We start from the raw sequence: 6,477 nt of genomic DNA, 5'->3' as shown, positions 1-6,477 counted from the left end.
AACTAGGGGAGGGGAAATGTGCGGTAAAAGGGGCGGGGCCGTTGGAAACACCAGGCGGGATTGGCTGGCCCGCGCGTGTCACAGGCCCCGCCCCCGGGTCTTCCGCAGGACGTCCAGGCGCCTCCTTCTTCTTCGGCCCGGACTGGGCTTTCGCAACACCTCCCGCTCGGAGGCGCGGTGAAGAGGACGGTCTGTTCTCATTGGCCAGTTCGTAAGGGACTGTTCGGTCATTTGTTACCATAACAACCCACCCAGGGAAGCCAATAGAGGACGGCTGTTCCCGAGGACCGGCCCAACCAGTTTAAGAAAGCTCCACCAGGCCCCTTTCTTCCCTCCTCTGCACTCCTCCAACCCAGGGCGGGCCCGTCAATCATCCTTCCTCCCGCCTGCCTCTGCGGTGCGGGCGGGGGATGGAGTGAGCCTGAGGAGCGCAGGCCTCCAGACCAGACCAGACCAGGTGCTCCCGGGAGCCTGGGCGGGGTTCGCCCAGCCAGCTGTCCCTCAGGCTTTAAGCAGAGGGCGGAGGTGCCTGGCCTACCCGGAACCCAGAGGGGAGTAACTCCTGCACACACTTCACTCATAAAAGCACCTAGACAGGCTTGTAGGAGTTGAGTCCCCAGAAAAATGTTTTATTTTATTAACCGGTGCTGTGTGAGAAAGACGCTCCCCAAGGAGTCAGATTTCTAGAAGGGTATTCATAACAGCAACACCCATCCTAATAGATCTCACTCTTTTTTTTTTTTTTTTTTTGGATTTTCGAGGCAGGGTTTTTCTGTGGCTTTTGGAGGCTGTCCTGGAACTAGCTCTTTTGGACCAGGCTGGTCTCGAACTCACAGACATCCACCTGCCTCTGCCTCCCAAGTGCTGGGATTAAAGGCATGCACCACCAACGCCCGGCTAGATCTCACCTCTTAATCCACTACACTTCTAAATGGCCTTAAAATACAATATCTGAGCCTTACTTGGTAGCTCAGTCCTTTAACCCCAGCATGACGAGGCAGAGGAAGGTGGAACTCTATGAATGCGAGGCCAGCCGAGTTCCAGCCCAGCCAGTGCTAAATAGCAAGGCCTTGTCTGAAAAAAACCAAGCATGCTAATTCCCCAAGCTCAGGAAGCAGAAGCAGTCTGATCCCTGAGTTCGAAGCCCGCCTGCTCTACTTAGTAAATTCCAAGACAACTAGGTTGATGCAGAGACCCTGCCTCAAAACAACAACAACAGAGATGAACAAAAATACGGTATCTGAGCCCGGCGTTGGTGGCGCACGCCTTTGATCCCAGCACTCGGGAGGCAAAGACAGGCGGATCTCTGTGAGTTTGAGGCCAGCCTGGTCTCCAGAGCTAGTGCCAGGATAGGCTCCAAAGCTACATAGAAATCTTGTCTTGAAAAACAAACAAACAAACAAACAAACAAAAAATATATATATATATGGTATCTGGTTAAACGGTGGTGGTGAACAGCTTTAATCCCAACGCTTGGGAGGCAGAGGCAGGTGGCTCTGTGAGTTTGGGGCCAGCCTAGTCTACAGAGAGTTCCTGGACAGCCAAGGCTATGCAGAGACCTTGTCTTGAAAAACAAAAAATAACACCAACAACAAATACAGATTCTGAGAAATATGGGGGAAATATCTTAGGTTTCTATAATCTGTTTTCAAGATACACAAAGCAAACAACTTCCTTTGTCAGGGTCTTAGTGGGCTATGAGTTACTGAAGTTTTCTCTGTCTCTGTCTCTCTCTCTTGTCTCTCGTCTCTCTCTCTCTCTCTCTCTCTCTCTCTCTCTCTCTCTCTCTCTCTCTCTCTCTCTCTCTCACACACACACACATTATTTTTGTATAAACTGATGACATTACCATTCCATGGTATGGTTAAGAAGAAGGTTTTTACTGTAGATATGACAGAACAGCCAGAGGCATCTGGGAGAGTCCAGAGAAAGTAGATGGAACATGACCAGCAGATTAGACATGGCCAGGGGTATCTTCGAGAAAGGGGAAAATAGCAGGGAATAGACACAGAGGAGCAGAGCAGAGAGGGCGAGAGAAAACATAACAAGAATAGCAGGGTTATAAAGAATGAGTACCTGGGGGCAGGAGGGAACCCAGGAGCTAGAGGGAGTTTAGGGTGGTTGGGGAGGTAAGAAGGGCAGGATGCCCTTTGAAATGTGTTAGAAGTACTTGTGATTCTAAGCAAACCTGAATGCCATAACAACCTTTGATATGCTGATAGGTGCCATAGGTAGCCATATGTTCCTTCTGCCAGCGATAAGGGAAATGACTCCTTTGGATAGAGGGGAACTGTTCACAAATTCTTGAGGAATGCTGGCTTTTATCTAACCATCAAAAATCCTACTTTAGTCCAGAGTAAACCCATTTCTGTATATTTGGACTGTCTTTGGAGTTTGGGGAGTTGGGGTTTCCTTCAAACCTGACAGTTTTAAATGTGTTTGGGATTTTTTGTTTGTTTCTTTCTTTTGTTTGAGACAGGATTTCACTGTATTCTGGCTAACCTAGAACTCTCTAGGTAGACTAGGCTAGACTCAAACTCACAGTTTTGGATGCCTCTGCTGGGATTAATGGCATGTGACACCATGTCCAGCACTACTTTTAGATTTTATTTTAAAAGATAATTCTTATTTGGTAAATAGTCATATTTTCTCTCTTCCTCCATTCTCTTTCCCTCTCCCTTGCCTTCCTCTTCTTTCTTCTATCTCTCAATGCTGGGCATCCAAATCCAGGGCTTCAAACTTTCTAGGCCAATATGGTACTGCCAAGCTACATCTTTTTTTATTTTTTTATTATTTATTTATTTATTTATTTATTTTTGGTTTTTCAAGACAGGGTTTCTCTGTGTAGCTTTGGTGCCTATCCTGGCCCTCGCTCTGGAGACCAGGCTGGCCTCGAACTCATAGAGATCCACCTGCCTCTGCCTCCCGAGTGCTGGGATTAAAGGCATGCACCATCACCGCCCGGCCATCAAACATATTTTAACATGATTTGGTTACTGTTGTATGGCAAAACTTTTCCTGGGGAGACTCAACACACACATCTACTCACCCCAGAACTGGAGCCCACAACAGACCAAAGAACAGAGGCCACCAAAGTCCAATTTGGTGAACCAATGAGTTTTGGCCGGGGAGGGGGGTAGGTTACTTGCAGGAGCAGAAATGATTCTAAGACAGCTACATCACCAAAGTCCACCCTAGTTTGTTTGGGTGGGAAATGCACAAAACTGGGAACCTAGAGCACACTGCACAGCCTTCAGGCAGCTGAGCAGGTTGAAGAGTGGCCTTTCCAGGTACCTCAGTTGGTCTAAGCCTCTTCCAAGCTTCTTCCAAGTGGTAGATCTCGGCAACAGTTTTTACTTTCTCTGTCAGAGAAGGATTTGGTGGATCTGGTGAGTTTCAGGGACTTCCTGAAGCTATTTTGAGTTGTATACTTTTTTGCTTAAGGAGCTTCCGTGCAGGATGGAATGTTTCAATCTCAGAGGAAACTGTTACACAACAGTTCCCAGACACTTTATTCTAAAAATTATTTAGTTTTAACTCTAGTGAGTTCTAAAATTCAGGGGCTGGAGAGGTGGCTAAGTGGTTAAGAGCACTGGCTGCTCTTCCAGAGAGCCAGAATTCAATTTGCAAGACTCGCATGGCACCTTACACTCACAAGGCAGCATACAAGTACACAACTCTAGTTCCAGGGGATCTATCTGATGCCCTCTTTTGGCCTCTGAGGGCACTAAACATGCCATAGTGTATGTACATATGTGCAGGCAAAATAACCATACACATAAAAAATTTTTTAAAGTAAAATTTACCTGTCAATTTGTTTTAAAGGTTGAAATTATTATGAATCACAATAAAACAACTTTGTTAGCACTCTTCTTGTTTCTAATACTGAGTCTTAGTTTGAGAGACTAAGTTCACTCACCTGGACTATTCTCCAAGAAATAACCTAGGCCAAGGCAATAAAGCTCCTTAGGTAAGTGAATTAAAATACTGATGAGATGTATGCGTGGAGAATATGTAACTCAGGACTGACTATCCATCAAAGTACTAAGTTGAGTAAAATGATTTCACTTGGTTTCTACAGCATGGTTTCCTAGCGTCATTACTATAACTGGCATAGCACTTGGGAGGCACAGGCAGGCAAAACTCTGTGAGTTCAAAGCAAGTCTGGGATACATAGTACGACCCTGTCTCAAAAAAAAAAAAAAAAAAAAAAAAAAAACCTTGATTATATTTTCTAAAGACCAAAAAAAAAAATTATGAGAAAAATTTCATAGTTTTGTTTGTTTGTTTGTTATTTTCCCCTGTTTTTCAAGACAGGGTTTCTCGGTATAGCCCTAGCTGTCCAGGAACTGGCCTTGAACTCAGAGATCTGCCTGCCTCTGGCTCTCCAGCGCTGGGATTAAAATTGTGGGCCACCACTACCCAGGTTTTGCTTTTTGCAAATCTCTTCCATGTCTGGCTTAATAAAAGCCAGCTGAGTTCTGCTCTTCCTCTTCTACTGTTAACTCAGTTCAGTCAAGCAGCTTCTGGAAAATCCTGTTACACAGAAGTGAGAGAGAGAGAAAGGGAAAATAACTTCTTAAGTTGTGAAAAAAATTCTGACTTAAAGCTCTCCAGTACCTTTTTGTTTGTTGTTTGTTTTTTAAGACTTAAGTTCTTGCCCGGCGTTGGTGGCACATGCCTTTAATCCCAGCACTTGGGAGGCATGCCTTTAATCCCAGAACTCGGGAGGCAGAGGCAGGCGAATCTCTGTGAGTCGAGGCCAGCCTGGTCTCCAAAGCGAGATAGGCTCCAAAGCTACACAGAGACACCCTGTCTCAAAAAAACAAAACAAAACAAAACAAAACAAAACAAAACAAAAAGACTTAAGTTCTTGGCCAGACAGTGGTGGTGCATGCCTTTAATCCCAGCACTCAGGAGGCAGAGGCAGGCTGATCTCTGTGAGTTCAAGGCCAGCCTGGTCTACAAATCGAGTTTTAGGACAGGTTCCCTAGATACACATAGAAACCCTGTCTCGAAAGCCAAAAAACTGGCAAATAAATATGTGCTCATTTGCATGTACTTGTAACATTATTGAAAGAGTATATTTAAAAAGCAAACAAAGAAACAAAAAAGCTGCTAGGAACCAAAGAGGTGACTCAGCTATAAAGAGCACTAGCTGCCCTTCCAGAGGACTGGGATTTGACTCTTCGTACCCATGTCTTTTTCACAACCACCTGAAACTCCAGCCCCAGGAAAACTGACACCCTCTTGACCTCTGATGATACCAGGCACATAGATGTTGCACAGATATAAATGCAGGTAGAATACTCAGATAAAAAATTAATCAAAAAATATTTTTAAGAAAGTCAAAAGCAAAACTAGTAATAATTACTTCTAAACCAGGCAGTGAGTAAAAAATCCTGTTACTTCTTTCCTTGTTGTTCTTGTTGTTGATGTTTGCCTTTGAAAGTTCTACCTTATAAAAGTATTAACTGATTAAAAGTTAAATTTGCTTTTAAAGAGGATAAACAGATTGCATGGACACGTACACTTTCCACATGTCTGGCAGCTGCTCAATAAAAATCACATAGGTCCTTTCTTTTGGGGGGAGGGTTTCCAGACAGGGTTTCTCTGTGGCTTTGGAGGCTGTCCTGGAACTCACTCTGTAGACCAGGCTGGGCTTGAACTCACAGAGATCATCCTGGCTCTGCCTCCCCAGTGCTGGGATTAAAGGTGTGTGCCACCACCGCCTGGCTCCTTTCTATACTGAGATAAAAATTACTATTTAAAAAACAACCATCAGAAGAGTGTAAGACAAATAAAAACTCTTTTATTCTTATTAAACTGTCTTAGGGTCAAGTACACAAGATGTAAAGCGCCTTATTATTGAAATAACTTTAAATATTTGTCTTGTTTTGTTTTTCAAGACAGGGTTTCTCTGTGTAGTCCTGCTGTCCTGGAACTCACTCTTTAGACCAAGCTGACTTAGAACTCGGATTCTCCTGCCACTGCCCCTGAGTGCTGGGATTAAAGGTATGTGCCACCACTGCACGGCTGACTTTTAAATATTTTTGTTTGAATGATAATTAAAGCTAAGTAAACATAAATCTTAGAACATGTCCAATTCAAGCAGGCAGTAGAGAGACAAGTTACCTAGTCACTCAACAGAAGAACTACAGACTTTGTAGAGCCAAGTCAACATAAATTTTTTTAGAAAGTTTAATATTAGTCATTGGCTTGAAACAGGTTCTGCTGCTTATCAATAAACTTCAAACTCTCAGGGTTTTGTAACCAACGTTCTTTTCTTCTCTGGGTCTGTGGGTTGATGTGGTGGTACTGGGTTGGGCTAGAATCAGATGGGCTTGACTCCAGGCTGCCGATTAGGTTCAGGTGTACTCCACAAAGTTCCTCATTCTCCTTGGGCCAGTAGCTACGTGGGACATGTTTTTCTCATGAAGGTCACAGGAGTTCAAAAAGTGGAAACATAAGATGCTT

The sequence above is a fragment of the Cricetulus griseus genome, chromosome 3 (genome assembly GCF_003668045.3).
Source record: "Cricetulus griseus strain 17A/GY chromosome 3, alternate assembly CriGri-PICRH-1.0, whole genome shotgun sequence".
NCBI classification, from domain to species: domain Eukaryota; kingdom Metazoa; phylum Chordata; class Mammalia; order Rodentia; family Cricetidae; genus Cricetulus; species Cricetulus griseus.
This window is presented reverse-complemented; position numbering follows the sequence as displayed.